This window comes from Bufo bufo, chromosome 1 (genome assembly GCF_905171765.1).
Source record: "Bufo bufo chromosome 1, aBufBuf1.1, whole genome shotgun sequence".
Lineage (NCBI taxonomy): Eukaryota > Metazoa > Chordata > Amphibia > Anura > Bufonidae > Bufo > Bufo bufo.
Genome location: NC_053389.1, coordinates 584,922,112 through 584,939,924, shown reverse-complemented (window position 1 = coordinate 584,939,924; position 17,813 = coordinate 584,922,112).

Here is a 17,813-nt window from a genome sequence, read left to right as displayed (position 1 = left end):
TGCATCTTCGCTCTTATTACTGAAGAAGCTTAGTTTTACTAAAGTTTTGATTGTTGTTTTAGACCTTGTCAGTTTCCAATTGTCTGAATGTAGTCACTAGTGTTGGGCAAAGTGAATCATCTGAAGGGGATTTCGGTCCAAACTAATCCAAGTTTCCTCGCGCTTCCTGGTAACAAATCAGTTTTCCTAAAATGGTGGGTGCACGTGTTAGAAAGTGAAAGTAAGTGTAGAAGAAAAACAAGCCAGGGAATGCGAGATCACCAATAATGCTGTGCAGCCAACCAATCCACAGGTAGCCATCCCCCTGTGATGTCACAGCTAGGCAAAGTCCTATAATAACCTGATCCTGCGCGGTCACCGCCATTTTCCTGTGAGCTGAGCATAGGGAGAAACTTGACAAGACTCTCTTTTACTAGGGACAGTGTTGCTGTTAACAGAGAACGTAGGACAACATTGGAGAAGAAGAGTGCAGGGAGAGTGGAGGGAGGGCATAGGAGACTGCTGAACTACAGACTCTGCTGCAATTTCTAGCCATGTACATAACTGTTCAGTGTAACAAAAGTCATAATTAATTCATTCTGTTAGCTGTAGAGTTATTGTGCCATCAGTATTACAGGCAGGTCTAACTTATCACCATGTATATAAGTGTGCAGTTGTCACGGGGCGCCAAAGGCGAACTCGGTCTCCCATCAGCCGCAGACCTGCTGCTTAGCTTCGGGAGTGAGGATCTGTGTTTGGCCTCGTTCCCAGGGCGGCTTTGCTAGCTGGGAGGCTCCCTGCTCCTAGGTCTGCCTTGAGCGCCGAGCTGATCACTCGGTGCTCGACTTGTCTGTCTGTCGGTCATGTGACGCTGGCCATGTCACATGACCCTCAGACCACACTATAAATACAGGCAGCCTTCTGGCCACAGGTTGCCTGTTAATTCTAGGTTCCTGGACACTTGTTGGACTACTGAATACTCACCTGATCCTGTTCCCTGACGATCCTTTGCCTGCTCCTCCTGTAGTGCGCATCTCTCCTGGTATCCTGACCCCAGCTTCCACCTGACGATTCTTTGCGGTCTACTGTTGTACTTAGTTTCTCTCCTGATATTTGACCTTGGCTTTTCCTGACTATTCTCTGCTCATTCCTTAGTACTGCGTAGCTCTCTAGGTATTGACCTGGTCCGTTCATGTTCCGTTATTTGTCTTGTCTGTCTTCCCAGCACGTATCCTAAGTTAGGGACTGCCGTCTAGTTGTCCCCTGTCATTAGGACTTGCAAGGCAAGTAGGCAGGGCCAGGGGTGAGGGTGGAGCGCAGTGGTCACTATCCTCCCCCCTGTGTGTAGTGTACGTGACCATCACAGCAGTGCACAAATATTCATAGTTAATCCGCTCTGTTAGCTTTAGAGTTACTGTGCATCAGTATTTTAGCCCACTGTTACCTTTCAGCAGATTTGCCTGGGTATACCTGATTTATAGCAATTTTTGACAAATTAATTTGTAACTAATCAAATTTCTTGTCGAACTTTGGCAAAGCGCCCAATTTGAATTTTTCAAAAGTTCGCTCATCTCTAGTAGTCACAATATAAACAACTAGGTTGGGACGTGAATACTGAAGGGGTTGTCCTGGATTAGGGAAAAACATGGCTGCTTTCCTCAGATGCAGACCCATAAACGTCCATAGGGTGTGTCTGGTATTACTGCTCATTTCCATTGAAGTGAATGGGGATGAGCAGCAACACCACACACAACCAATGGATGAGCAGCAACACCACACACAACCAAGAAAGCAGCCATGTTTTTCTAATGCTGCACAACCTCTTTAATGACAAACATTAGAGATGAGCAAAGTATTTAAACGTTAGATTCGGCTGCTTCGTCGAATTTTACAAAAAAAATTTGCTTTGATGAATTACTTCGTGACGAAGTGCATTTTTTTGTAAGTAGTAAGTGCAATGAAAGGGATCAGCAATTGTTCCACTCTCGTCATTGTACCCCTCAGATGCCGCATTCAAAGCTGATCACGGGATCTGATATCAATAACCTAGTATAAAATAAAATGAATCACATCATACTTACCGCATCCATTTGCTCATAAAAGGCTGGCCTCCGCCATCTTGATTGAAGATCTGGTGCGAAATCTCGCTCAGCCTGTGATGACGTCATACTTTACCTCGCACAGGATTTTGTGAAAGGTTTTTAAGCAAGATGGCTGTGACCAGCGAGCTAATGGATGAGGTAAGTATGATTATTTTTTTTTAACTACTTTAGGTAAAATTGATTTGCTTCAACAAAGCAAAAGGAAATCCGGCATCGTAGCGAATTGAATTTATCCTGAAATTCGTATTGAAGTCCACTCCATGGACTTTGATTCACTCAACTTTATTAATGACCTATCCTGAGGATAGTTCATCAATATTAAAAGCCTGGAAAACCCCTTTAGGGTCCATTCTCACATCCGCAATTTCTTTCCGGATCTGTTCCGTATTTTGCAGAACGGGTGCAGACCCATTTATTTTCAATTGGTCCGGAAAAGATGCGGACAGCACAATGTGTGCTGTCCGCATCCGTGATTCCGTTCCGCAAGTCCGAAAAAATATAAAGCTTGTCCTATTATTATCCGCAAAGTGTGGTCCGTGGTACAATAGAAAGTCAATGGATCTGCAAAATGCTGAAGACATGCGGATTACATTCCGTATGTCATCCGCAATTGCGGATTCCGTTCCTGGAAATTAAGTCTTGCCCTCAGAGACCAAAGAGCAAGGCCCTGGCAGAGCAGGATCCTGTCTTCACCAGAGTTGCCAAGTCTTGAAGATGCCAATGATAGATGTTGAAAAGCTTATAGCCCTCATTGAAGAAAGTCCCAACCTATGGGATACCAGGTCCAACTCCTACCATGACCGAATTCAAAAGGACAGGTCATGGGAGGAGATAGGAAAAGGAATTGAAGGATAAAAATGGGAGAAGGCTGACTCCAAAAAGCATCAAACTGTTATTGAGTATAATGACTTTGGGCCAGATTTACTCCACTTTCACATATGGCTAAAGTCAGTTTTAGCTAAGTCAGATTTATGATCGGCCCTTTAAGACTGTGATAAATGTGGTTTGACAGTAGCAGTTTATCCGTCAGTAAGCGGCTTTACAAAAGTCGCACGTCTTTACTAAAAATTTGCATGTTCTTTTAAAAAGTCGCATAAGATAAGCATGGTCCGCATTGGAGTGATTTTGTGCAATTTTTTGCGACTTTTTAAATTGTCATAATAGTAAATCCGTCTAGAGATTTATTTACATAAATAAAACACGTCCACTTTCATAAAACTGGTGAGCATAGCGCAGAGTCAATAAAAGTCGCAAATTTTTGCGCAGTTTAAGCGATTGCGCAAAAATCCGCGACTTTTTCACTCCATTATTCTGACTTGAGCTAATGATAAATCTGGCCCTTTATATTTTCTGTATATGTATGCCCATCTTTTTGGTATCAACAGCGTGTATTCAGGACTGGCCAAACTGTGGCTCTCCAACTATAAAACTACAACAACAAATCTGTTGAAAGTTTTTCAGCATTTGGAGAGCAGCAGGTTGCCCATGCCTTCCATATTGCATCAATATACAGCTGCATATGTATGCATTTTATTTTGCTTTGCAAACATTTTAACCCCTCACTTCTAATAAATGTACCTTGAAAACTTTTGCATAGCAAAGCATCAATATACAGCTGCATATGTATGCATTTTTTTTTTTTTTGCTTTGCACACATTTTAACCCCTCACTTCTAATAAATGTACTTTGCAAACTTTTGAATAGCAAGGCATCAATATACAGCTGCATATGTATGCATTTTTTTTGCTTTGAAAACATTTTACCAAATTCAGTATATGTAATAGAATAGTGGTTGCATAGTTTGATATTCTCATATAGAAGAAATATAAAATTTCTGAAAATATTAAATTATATGTATGGTTAACAAAAATAACACTTTTTTTTAGTTTCTCGGATCAAGAATCGATGGTATTCCTGTTGTGATCAGTTCAAAAGGGAACTTAATATCAAGCAGAAAAGTGGTGACGGGACATTAAAAAGAAGCCATATCTGTATACAGCACACCTACAATTTCTAAGACCAATAATAGAAACAAAATATTATATTTCAGTTTTATTTTTATGATTTTGAGTTAGATTTTAAAGGGCTCATGTAAACGACTATATGCCCTCCGAGACATACACTTCCTTGAGCGGGCCATATGTCCCGGAGTGGCATATTTCATAGATTACAAAGATGCTGTGCACGTTGGGCCACACGTGGGACTATTGTCCTACACTCATATGATCATATTATATGAGTGCGGGACAATAAAACAGCGTGTGGACCGACGTGCACAGCATCATTGTAATGTGCTCCCATGCGCAAATATCCGATCCAAATAGGGATGAGTGAACTTGAACTTGACCCCGAAATTAACTTACTTATTTTCTATTATAAAATGGTTATAAGAGAAAATTATAGCATTCTTAATACAGATTGCTAACTGAATTGTCCATTGAGGGTTTTAAAAAGAAAAAATTATAAACTCGCCTCATCCACTTGAAGTACGGGTTTGTTTCTCGAGTAACAACATTCAGTTTTTTTATTACATACATGCAAAACGCATTAAAATTCTTAGAATTAGCACCAAAAAAACAGAACTACATAAAATTCCATATCACTGAAATTGCATGCGGACTCGCGCGGGTTTACTGGAACTTGTCCGAAACGCATCTAGACAGAATCCATGACGCTCGTCTGCAAGCGGCCTAAGGCATTTCCATATCCTATACCTGGGATGCTCAACCTGCGGCCCTCCAGCTGTTGTAAAACTACAACTCCCACCATGCCCTTTCTGTAGGCTGATAGCTGTAGGCTGTCCAGGAATGATGGGAATTGTAGTTTTGCAACAGATGGAGGGCCGCAGGTTCAGCATGCCTGTCCTATACTATTCTTTAAAAACCTATAGAAATGCAAATTTTTTTTATATTATATTTAAAAAAAATTATACATTTTTATTAATAATGTTTTTATATATTTATAGGACTGTTGATAACCTGAGCATTGAGACAGAAGAATCTACCAGTCAAGCTGCAGGAACGTCTGTGCAGGCTTCTGTAGAAATTTCAAATGCACCACCACCTCAGTCATCTGAAGAACATGTGCAGACCAAAGGTGTATCCCAACAAATTGAGAGTGTGCCACAAGATATTCCTGCTGACCAGCTGGTAAATACACCGCGTCGTTCTTCTGGCAGACGTAGGGGTCACCCTCCCCATGATTCTGGTTTGAATCAAGGGTTCTGAGGTATCTAAACCAGAATCGTGGTGAGAGTACCGATGAAACTTTATTAAAAAGTTTGGCCCCATTATTAAAATGTATACCAGAAGAACGTAAAGCAAGATTTTTTTCACAATGGCACTTGTCCTCGACCTATTTGCAGGTCTAGAAGAACCAATTAATACTGTCCACAATTTGGAGCAAGCTCGGGATGCCATGCTAAATTGGAGGCCATTCAGACCTACTGTATACCATAATCCGCCTCCTCATAGGTATTATAATACTTCCGAACCTTGTTCGCAGGGGAGTGCACAATACGTTGGTCAATACCAAGGATCATCAGAGGGAAGTTGTCTCCCCACTACTAATCCTGGCCCTTTTACTAGAGAACTTTTTGAGTTATAATTTAAGTTATTTTCTGATGTTATTAATGTAATAAATGTTATTCTGTTTAATATAATGTCTCATAGTTTTTATTGGAATAATTTTATTTTCTGTGGTGTATCAGGCCGTGCCTCCACAGAACAAAAATTTAGTGCATGCGCAAATTTTGTTTGAGAATGCAAGGATCATGGACCCATTCTAGTTGAATGGGTCTAAATTCGTCTGCGCCAGCCAGCTTGGAGGTTGCAAGTGCATTTTTATATATTTATAGGACTGTTGATAACCTGAGCATTGAGACAGAAGAATCTACCAGTCAAGCTGCAGGAACGTCTGTGCAGGCTTCTGTAGAAATTTCAAATGCACCACCACCTCAGTCATCTGAAGAACATGTGCAGACCGAAGGTGTATCCCAACAAATTGAGAGTGTGCCACAAGATATTCCTGCTGACCAGCCGGTAAATACACCGCGTCGTTCTTCTGGCAGACGTAGGGGTCACCCTCCCCATGATTCTGGTTTGAATCAAGGGTTCTGAGGTATCTAAACCAGAATCGTGGTGAGAGTACCGATGAAACTTTATTAAAAAGTTTGGCCCCATTATTAAAATGTATACCAGAAGAACGTAAAGCAAGATTTTTTTCACAATGGCACTTGTCCTCGACCTATTTGCAGGTCTAGAAGAACCAATTAATACTGTCCACAATTTGGAGCAAGCTCGGGATGCCATGCTAAATTGGAGGCCATTCAGACCTACTGTATACCATAATCCGCCTCTTCATAGGTATTATAATACTTCCGAACCTTGTTCGCAGGGGAGTGCACAATACGTTGGTCAATACCAAGGATCATCAGAGGGAAGTTGTCTCCCCACTACTAATCCTGGCCCTTTTACTAGAGAACTTTTTGAGTTATAATTTAAGTTATTTTCTGATGTTATTAATGTAATAAATGTTATTCTGTTTAATATAATGTCTCATAGTTTTTATTGGAATAATTTTATTTTCTGTGGCTCCACAGAACAAAAAATTAGTGCATGCGCAAATTTTGTTTGAGAATGCAAGGATCATGGACCCATTCTAGTTGAATGGGTCTAAATTCGTCTGCGCCAGCCGGCTTGGAGGTTGCAAGTGCATTGGGGAACGCTATTGCGGTTCCCAATGCACAAAATGGCCGGCACACGTTCATGTGCATGAGCCCTAACTAGGTGGCATTTATCCATGTAGATTAAATAAACACTTAATAATGTATTGTTATAGTCCTTTTTGCTTACTTTGCTGTCTTTAATAATTTTTCAATCACATTATACACTGCTCGTTTCCATGGTAATAGACCACCCTGCGATTCCATCAGTGATGGCCATACTTGAACTATATAGGAAAATCCACTAGCCTAGGTACAGACACATGTTCTTGGCCACCAGAGCAGGTAAAGTTTTTTACTATTGTGTGCAAGCACGGCCACCACTGATGGATTATAGAGTGGTCTTTTACCATGGAAACGATCAGTGTATAATGTGATAGAAAAATTATTATATAGTTTATATTAAGCAATATGGACTATATTTTTAGAGTCAGTAATGAGTCATTAAAAAAAATTCTTTCATAATTATCTATTAATTAGCAATTTTTTAAAATACTTATATGTTTTTTTTGTTAAGAGCATTTTCACATAATAAATATATTTTTTCAAGCACTGCTATCCTGTTTTCTATATTGATGTAAAACACTGTAATAAACATAGTGCGGGTATACTATGCCCACATTGCCTCTCATATTAGCCCCCAGCAGCCTCCATTGCCTCATATCAGCCCCCAGCAGCCCCTGATCAGCCCCCAGCATCTCCATATTGCCTCTGATCAGCCCCCAGCATCTCCATATTGCCCCTGATCAGCCCGCAGCATCTCCATATTGCCCATGATCAGCCCGCAGCATCTCCATATTGCCCCTGATCAGCCCCCAGCATCTCCATATTGCCCCAGATCAGACCCCAGCATCTCCATATTGTCCCAGATTGCATCATGTTTTATAAAAATAAAATAAACACTTACCTCTGCTTTTCCAGACGCCGCCGCTCCTCACCTACATCGCGATTCTCTTCCTCCTGCTGCCGGCTGTGCTGTGAACCGGCGCACACAGAGTGAGGTCACAGAGCGCTCTCACGCTGTGCGCAGCCTTCACGGCTGACAGCCGAGGACCAGGAAGCTGTGAGTACAGAGCCTTCACAGCTTCCTGGTCCTCCGGTACTAATAAGCGCTTCCATAATGGAAGCACTCATTAGTATTCACCCCATAAGATTCAGGGGCATTTCCCCCCCACTTTTATGATATCATATCACTGTAGTGTAAACTTTTGCCCTACTTTCATGATATCATATCACTGTAGTGTAAACTTTTTACGGTTTCCATAAATTTCACCCAAAAGGTAATTATCCCTAAGTTTTTGTGAGTAGTGTATGTCAGTGTCACTCTGAAATCATTTGCTATTGATCTCATTGCATTAAAGTGCTTAAAAGGGAAGGGGTAGAACAAAAATTTCACATATCGGTTTTCAGGGAAATTGGAGCCATTTTGATTTATGTAGAATCAATTCGGGCACAAATTTATTTTTTATTTTATTTAAAGAATCATACACAATCAAACTTCAAGAAGTTCACTTATCTCTAATTTACTTATACTTTACAGAGCATCCCAGCTTTTTGGAATTGGGGTTGTAGAATATACTGTGCCTCCTGGAATGAATAATATAATGCACTGTGTCGATGTAATGAATAATAGAACTCACTGTGCCTCTGAAATAAATAATACAATAAACTTGCCCATGTAATGAATTATGAGATTCACTGTCCTCTGTTAAGAATAAGAGACTACACTGTACTCCTGTACTGAATATGAAAATATGTTTGCCCCTTGCAATAAGTAAAGAATACACTATGCTCTCAGAAATGAATATTTTGAATACACCCAAGAAAAAGATATTCACCTGCCCAGTTTCTAGAGATGCTGTTCTGGGCTCTCCTGGTCAGGCCTGGATCCAGCAGAGTGACAAAGATGGTGTGATGATCTAATCTTGCCACCTACATCATAGGAAGTGCTGTAAATGGTGCGGAAGGGAGCCTGTCGCGCTATTGCACTTGCCTTTAAACACTTGTTTCAGTGGGATTCTATGTCTCCACAGTTCCTGGAAATGGCAGTTAAGGAGAACTACGGAGACCGGTTGGATCCAATCTCTGGTTCTGGTACCTGAGTAAGCCCAAGCCCACATCTTCCACATAACAGAATGGAAAATTTATCACATTTTGCATCATTGTCCAATTTTAGAAAAATTGCTTCTGATAAAAGAGTGGCTCATTAACATTATTACGTTGTAAATTACCTGCCCCATTCTTGTTTTTTATAACATTTTGTTTTGCAGAAAAAAGTAATGAACTATAAAACTGAGAATGTTATGGTAATTTAATAATTTGAAAAGTATTAATTTTACACACGCCTACATAAATGCTTTCAAATATTGTCAGCAATTAAATCATTTTAGATAAAAGCAACAAATGGTGGTTTTGGTTTGAACAATATGAAACAAAATATTTTTTTATTTTCATCTGTATGCCCTCCGAAATCCAAAAACATAAAAAGCTGTTTTATTTAATGTAGTTATCTTGTGTCTATTGCCAATGCTGGAAAAGATCCAGGAATAGAAAGCTGGGTGTGCTACTAAAAAGGCACTATTGATGCACAGACACATCTTTTAAGTCCATTTAGCAATGGGAAATAGAAAGGAAACCTTGTTTGGTTCAGACATTAGCTAATTATTCTGATGTCTATGGAGCTGTGCCTAGGTTTCATGTCATTGGCACAGGTTATAAGTGTGTTCCATTACATTGAAAAGCAATGGTGTGGATATTAAAATGAGACACACTGTAGATAAAATAAGTATTACATTTATCATATTATTCTTGCATGATTAAAATATACATATAATTTTTATTTGGTCTTTACATGCATCACAAGAAACTAAATGTCGCCATTAAACTCTGGCTCTGCTCAAGTTTCTTTCTCTAGAAAACAAAATTGGAAATAGGGAAAATGTCGTTCTTCAAGCTGACTCCGTGGAATACTGTATGTCCAACATAGCAAGGTTTGAAGTCAAACCTAACAAAAGAAGAAATGTCTGTGTGATAGGCATAAATAATGTCTTTATACTGAAATATTGCATATCATCAAGGTGTTCATAAAAAAAAAACTCCCAGAATCGTTAAAGCACAAATAACCTCTTACTTTGTTATTATGAATTCCCAAAGTCTAGACTCTTATCACTTTGCAGCATGGTTGATTCCTTGAAACTTTTATTCCATAGGGAAACACTGAAGACACACAAGGGGCACAGCAAGGCTGGGACTACATGACGATTTTGGATATGACACTCATCATGCAACCAAAGATCGCTGTGTAGCAGTGCAGCCATTGATTGAATGGGGATGCAGTGTGACTGACATGTCGCTGCTACCATGAACGCAGAATCACAAAAACTCCATCAGTTTTCCATTTTTCTGCAATATTGGGGTTGCGGTCACTGCAACTTCCAAGTCATGCTAAAAGATACACATAACCTGGCATGTTTGACTTAATAGCTACTTACATTCTCCATATAATACCGATTCTGGGGCATCTATATGGCTCTGTGTTATGCCATTCCTTTATTATTTCTACTAGAAGTTATGAATGAATTGCTAGCAGTCTGCAATAAGGGTACAGAGGGGTGTAAACCAGTTGGGGTGTGTTACTGGACAGTCTCTCTATCCAGTCAGACTATGCAAGTAAACACCCCGAACTCGCTGGTTACCTCGCCTCTGTACCCTTACTGCAGACTGCTAGCAATTGTAAAGGTCACGTCCACACACACACAGGGGGAAGGGTAGTGACCACTGCGCTCCACCCTCACCCCTGGCCCTGCCTACTTGCCTCACGAGTCCTGATGACAGGGGACAACTGGACGGCAGTCCCTAACTTAGGATATGTGCAGGGAAGACAGACAAGACAAAATACGGAACATGAACGGACCGGGTCAGAACCAAGAGAGCTACGCAGTACAACGGATAAAGCAAAGAATGGTCAGGAGAAGCCGGGGTCAAATACCAGGAGAGTAGCGAAGTACAAGAGGAGTCCTAAGAGAGTAGTCAGGTGGGAGCCGAGGTCACAATACCAGGATGTATGCGCAGTACAGGAGGAACAGGCAGAGGATCGTCAGGGAACAGGATCAGGTAAATATTTAGTAGTCCAACAAATAGCCAGGAACCTAGAAATTAACAGGCAACCTGTAGCCAGCAGGCTGCCTGTATTTATAGTGGGGAGTGAGGGTCATGTGACGTGGCCAGCATCACATGACCGACAGACCAACCAGTCGAGCACCGAGTGATCAGCTCGGCGCTCAAGGCAGACTAGGAGCAGGGAGCCACCCAGCTAGTAAAGCCACCCTGGGAAAGAGGTCAAACACAGAACCTCCTTCTTAAAGCTAAGCAACAGTTCTGCGGGCAATGGGGGACCGAGTGCACCTTCGGAACCCCGTGACAGTACCCCCCCTTTTACGAGGGGCCACCGGACCCAAGACTTCAGGCGATGGCTTTTCAGGGTGTTCTAAATTAAATTTACGAACCAGTCTAGGAGCAGGAACCTCCCTGGCAGGTACCCAAGATCTCTCTTCAGGTCCATACCCCTTCCAGTGAATCAAATACTGCAAGGAGTTACGCACCTTCCTGACATCCACTATTTTAGACACGACATACTCGACAGCATCATTAACAAGAACCGGCGGAGGCGAGGCTTTCGATGGTACTACCGGTTCAAAATATTTTTTAAGTAGAGATTTATGGAACACATTATAAATGTGGAATGACTCGGGCAGCTCCAACCTAAATGATACCGGGTTAATCACCTCCGTGATCTTATATGGACCAATAAAACGAGGAGCAAATTTTCTAGAAGCTACCTTGAGAGATAGATTCTTGGAGGACAACCATACTTTATCCCCAACCTGAAAGTTCACCCCCCTTGAACGTCTCCTATCGGCCTTGAGTTTTTGAGAACTTTGAGCCTTTTCTAGGTTCGATTGAACCCGGGCCCAAACTGTGCACAGTTCGGAGGAGAGTTTATCAGCTTCAGGGTTAGAGGAGGAGACGGACGACCCAGAATGAAAACGGGGATGAAAACCATGGTTACAAAAGAAAGGGGAGACCCCAGCAGAAGAATTGACACGGTTATTCAGAGCAAAATCAGCCAACGGAAGGAATTTGACCCATAATTGCTGGTCATCAGCAACATACAACCTCAGGAATTGTTCCACAGACTGATTAAGGCGTTCAGTCTGCCCATTACTCTCAGGATGGTAGGCGGAAGAAAAAGACAACGAAATTTTACATCTTTGACAGAAGGCCCTCCAGAATTTGGACACAAACTGCACACCCCTGTCCGAAACAATATTTTCCGGGATGCCATGTAAACGAACAATCTCTCTCACAAAAATAGACGCCAGGGTTTTAGCATTCGGAAGTTTAGACAGGGGAATGAAATGAACCATCTTGCTAAACCTATCGACTACTACCCAAACCACAGTCTTACCCTCCGCCAGCGGTAGGTCAGTTATAAAGTCCATCGAGATATGGGACCAGGGTCTACTGGGAATGGGTAGGGGTCGTAGGTTACCAGCAGGGCGAGTCCTAGGTGTCTTAGACCTGGCACAAACCTCACAGGCTGACACGTAGGACTTGACATTCCTGGTCAGAGTGGGCCACCAATAAGATCTAGAAACCAGATCCTTAGTGCCCTCAATACCCGGATGTCCACAAAAGGCAGAATCGTGACACTCACCCAACAGCTGGAGACGAAATTGTACGGGAACAAACAACTTATCTGTTGGGGTGGATGCCGGTGCCAGATGTTGTTCAGCCTTAATGCGAGCCGAGATATCCTGGGTTAGAGCCGCTAAGAAGATGTTTGCTGGTAGGATGGATTCAGGCGGCGTCTCAGTGGGTTGAAAAGCATGGAAGCTCCGAGATAATGCGTCTGCCTTCACATTTTTACTTCCCGGCCTGAACGTAATGGAGAAATCAAAACGGGTAAAAAACAGAGCCCATCGGGCTTGTCGGGGATTCAACCTCTTAGCGGACTCGAGAAACCTTAGGTTTTTATGGTCAGTGACAACAGTTACTCGATGCCTTGCCCCCTCCAAAAAATGTCTCCACTCCTCAAATGCCCATTTAATGGCCAACAGCTCCCTATTCCCTATGTCGTAGTTTCTCTCCGTGGGAGAGAATTTCCTAGAGAAGAAGGCACACGGTCTCAGGTTAGTGAGGCTAGCAGGACCTTGTGAAAGGACTGCTCCTGCGCCGTCCTCGGACGCATCCACCTCCACAATAAAGGGTCTCTCCTGATCAGGCTGGATCAGAATGGGAGCGCTACTAAATGCCTTTTTTAATGTTTCAAATGAAGAAATGGCCTTGGTAGACCAATTCTCCAAATCCGCCCCTTTCTTAGTAAGGTCGGTCAATGGCTTAGCAATTACAGAAAAATTCATGATAAATTTACGGTAGTAATTAGCGAAACCCAAAAACCGTTGTAAAGCCTTTAAGGATGAAGGCCTTACCCATTCCTTAATTGCTAAAACCTTACCAGGATCCATCTTAAAGGCGTGAGGAGTCAAAACATGCCCTAGAAACAGTATCTCCTGTACACCAAAGACACATTTCTCTTGCTTAGCGGATAGCTGGTTCTCCCTCAACACCTCTAATACTTGTTTGACATGGGACACATGAGATTCGAAATCAGGAGAGAATATCAAAATGTCGTCAAGATAGACAATAATAAATTTACCTAAGAACTCCCTAAGAATATCGTTCATTAAGTTTTGGAACACAGCTGGGGCATTGCTAAGTCCAAAAGGCATCACCTGATATTCAAAGTGTCCTATCGGAGTATTGAACGCTGTCTTCCATTCGTCTCCCTCCTTGATTCGGATTAGATTGTATGCCCCTTTCAGGTCAATCTTGGAAAACCAGGTTGCCCCCAAAACCTGGTTAAATAAATCCGGAATCAATGGGAGAGAGTATCTATTTTGGACAGTGATTTTATTCAATCTCCGGTAATCAATACAAGGCCTAAGACCACCATCCTTCTTTTTAACAAAGAAAAACCCTGCTCCCATAGGAGAGACTGAAGGTCTAATATGCCCTTTAGCAAGGCTCTCCTTAATATAATCTTCCATAGCCTTGCGTTCGGGCCCTGAAAGATTATAAATTCGACCTTTAGGAAATTCGGCACCCTCAATTAGCTCTATGGCGCAATCATAAGGTCTATGGGGGGGTAGAACCTCTGGAGTAAGGGACGAGAACACATCGGACAAGCATGAGTCACACTGAGGTTCCCATTTCACCAACTCTCCTTTGGACCAATCAATTGTGGGGTTATGTAAACGGAGCCAAGGCAACCCTAGTACCACCTCAACCGGTAGGTTCTCCAGGACTAGAAGAGAACATCTCTCAGAGTGGCACACACCCACGGACAGAGAAATTTCAGAGGTACATGACCTCACCGTACCACCAATCAGGGGAGTAGCATCAATAGCCATGACATGGATAGGTGTAGGTAAAGCAAACATTGGAATACCCAATTTACAAGCAAACTCAAAGTCAATAAAGCTGGCCGCTGAACCGGAGTCAATAAAGGCCTTACCTGGCCACTTATTAACCCCCAGAGAAATTGTTATGGGTACCAAAAACTTACCTTTAGAAAAATCAGGGTGTACCTGGTCTTTAGGTTGTCTTGCCTTAGAAGACTTGTCAGAGAGGTCCTTGTTGATCCAATGGCCAGGATCTCCACAGTAGAAGCACTCTCCGCGTCTGCGACGAAGATTACCCCGGGTCATGCCAACCTGCATGGGTTCCTCGGTGGAGACCTCAGTGTTGTCCCTGGAAAAGGCCTCTGGCTGGACCACCATCTGAGAACAGAACTGTCGTTCTTGTCGTCTCTCTCTAACTCGTCTGTCAAGTCGGACAACTAGGGTCATCATCTCCTCTAAGGTCTCAGGAATTTGGTAATTGACCAATAGATCTTTTATATTATCAGATAGACCAGACCTAAACTGACTCTTCAGGGCTGGTTCATTCCATCCTGAGGGGACACACCACCGTCTGAATTGGGTGCAATACTCCTCCGCAGGGAGATGGCCCTGAACCAGTGCCCTAAGAGCTGTCTCGGCTACCAGGGCCCTGTCTGGTTCGTCATAGAGGGTACCCAGGGCCTGAAAAAAACCCTCCACAGAAGTTAGACAACTGGCCCCAGGAGGTAACGAAAATGCCCAGTCCTGGGGATCACCCTGTAGTAGAGAAATGATAATCCCCACGCGTTGGCTCTCGGGACCGGAGGACACGGGGCGCAAACGGAAGTAGAGTTTGCAATTCTCCTTAAAGGAGAGAAACCTCTTCCGGTCTCCAGAAAAGGGTTCTGGGAGCTTGATCTGGGGTTCAAAATATGGACTGGAGGACAGAGGAGTGGAAGAACCTTGCCCTAACTCACAAGAACAGAGTTTCTCTCCTAGCTCCTGCACCCTCTGTGTCAAGTTAGAGACATGGTCAGTCAGGGTAGTAAGAGGATTCATGATACAGTGGTGATTGGGCCTGTTAATCTGTAACGGTCATGTCCACACACACACAGGGGGAAGGGTAGTGACCACTGCGCTCCACCCTCACCCCTGGCCCTGCCTACTTGCCTCACGAGTCCTGATGACAGGGGACAACTGGACGGCAGTCCCTAACTTAGGATATGTGCAGGGAAGACAGACAAGACAAAATACGGAACATGAACGGACCGGGTCAGAACCAAGAGAGCTACGCAGTACAACGGATAAAGCAAAGAATGGTCAGGAGAAGCCGGGGTCAAATACCAGGAGAGTAGCGAAGTACAAGAGGAGTCCTAAGAGAGTAGTCAGGTGGGAGCCGAGGTCACAATACCAGGATGTATGCGCAGTACAGGAGGAGCAGGCAGAGGATCGTCAGGGAACAGGATCAGGTAAATATTCAGTAGTCCAACAAATAGCCAGGAACCTAGAAATTAACAGGCAACCTGTAGCCAGCAGGCTGCCTGTATTTATAGTGGGGAGTGAGGGTCATGTGACGTGGCCAGCGTCACATGACAGACAGACCAACCAGTCGAGCACCGAGTGATCAGCTCGGCGCTCAAGGCAGACTAGGAGCAGGGAGCCACCCAGCTAGTAAAGCCGCCCTGGGAATGAGGTCAAACACAGAACCTCCTTCCAAAAGCTAAGCAACAGTTCTGCGGGCAATGGGGGACCGAGTGCACCTTCGGAACCCCGTGACAGCAATTCATTCATAACTTGTAGTAGAAATAATAAAGGAATGGCACAACATAGAGCCATAAGAATAGATGCTCCAGAATTACACAGGGAATGCATGAAGCTATTAAACCAGGCATGTCGGGAGCGGTGAATATAAAATACACAACTTTAGGCCCCTTTACACTTCACAATGTAGCAGAAAAGTGTCTGTGAAGGAGACCGCTGCAATTACATGCAGAAATCTCCTCCAAAGTATATGGATGAGCTAATATGATTTCTCGTCCTCATACAGAATCATTGTTTGCCGGCAGAAGAGTGTGTTTAGACTGCACGATCTACTACTGAGGTGTCCGCATGAAAGATGCGATTACCTGATCAACGAGTGTTCTGCACATTCACTGGGTAATCAGCGACACCTTTTCACTGGCAGATAGTCACTAATGAGCATTCCAACATACGCTTATTAGCAATTATCTGGCAGCTTAAGGCCTGTGTAAAGGGGCCTTAAGCAGTTTTTTTTCCAGATAAGTAATACCAGCTTAAACATGTGGCAGAAAGTATGATTGACTCACCTGAATAAATGAAAGGTTTTGGAAAATGCATACTGTTTGATTTCTCTTGTATGGATAATGATTTGTTTAATTGGGGGTGGGGGGGGGGTTTAGACAGGGGTGGACTGGGAACTTAAAGTGGCCCTGGAATTTTTTTTAAAGTGGCTCCAAATTGTAGGTGAGTCCAAATTGACAGAAGACAGGGACAACACAAGCCACAGGTAGGCAGAGACATTAGAAGTAGGCAGGGACAGCAATACCATAGTACAGCACAAAACACTGCCCCAGCAAAACTAGATAACACAGTGCAGCATAAAATACTGCTGTATCATCATACTGAGGAGATGCTGATACAGCTGAATTTAGGAGGACACCTGCGGCCACTGGCCAGATGAATAAGTACCTGATGCTTCTAGCATTAATTAATGTTGAGAGCATCGGATCGTTGTACCTGGTCAGTGGCACTATGGAGGACTCCAGGAAATTTCCCTGTGGGGTATATGGTCAGTCCACCCCTGGTGTTAGATTATATGATAGTAGCACTGGTAAAATACTAACAGCTACTGTAATTGAATTTTGTCATTGAATTAATGTGTATAGGTTTAGAAAAGATTAAGTAATGTCATATCCAGGTCTGTAAGTTGCCATCAACCTTGGGTAACTTTGAGAAAATGCTAGTTGGTCATTTTATAAGAAAATCCATGCAATTTCAGGCCAATAAATTGATGCCCTTTTTTAACAAGACTCTGAGATTAAAGACTTTGGCAGGAAGAAATTAAGAGCTAGAATAAATCTACTTTTTTCTATATAAAATGAACTAATGTAGTAAGAGAAAATAAACACAAAAGAGTAAACTACCATGATTCAGTAGAGAATAAAATACTTTAGAAAAAGATTAATATTATTTATTAAACATAATGAATATAAATGCATCTGATACATGTGCAAAAGAATAAACAAAGTGCATGTGCATAAAGTGACATGTGCCATAAGATCAAGATACATAAACAGTATCCTTGTGTATAAATCGAATAAGCGTATGGTATAAAATACATCAGGTATATATAAAAAACATCTTTTATAAGACTGTAATAAACAACGTGACTTAATGAACCGGATGAAGATCATAAAGATCCTACCTCAATAACACATGGCACCCGCAGAGACCATCGCACTCCATTGAGCGTCTCAGATAACTCATGGCGCATGTCCAGACTAACATCGTCATGTATGGCATAGCACATCGACAGAGCGCATGCGC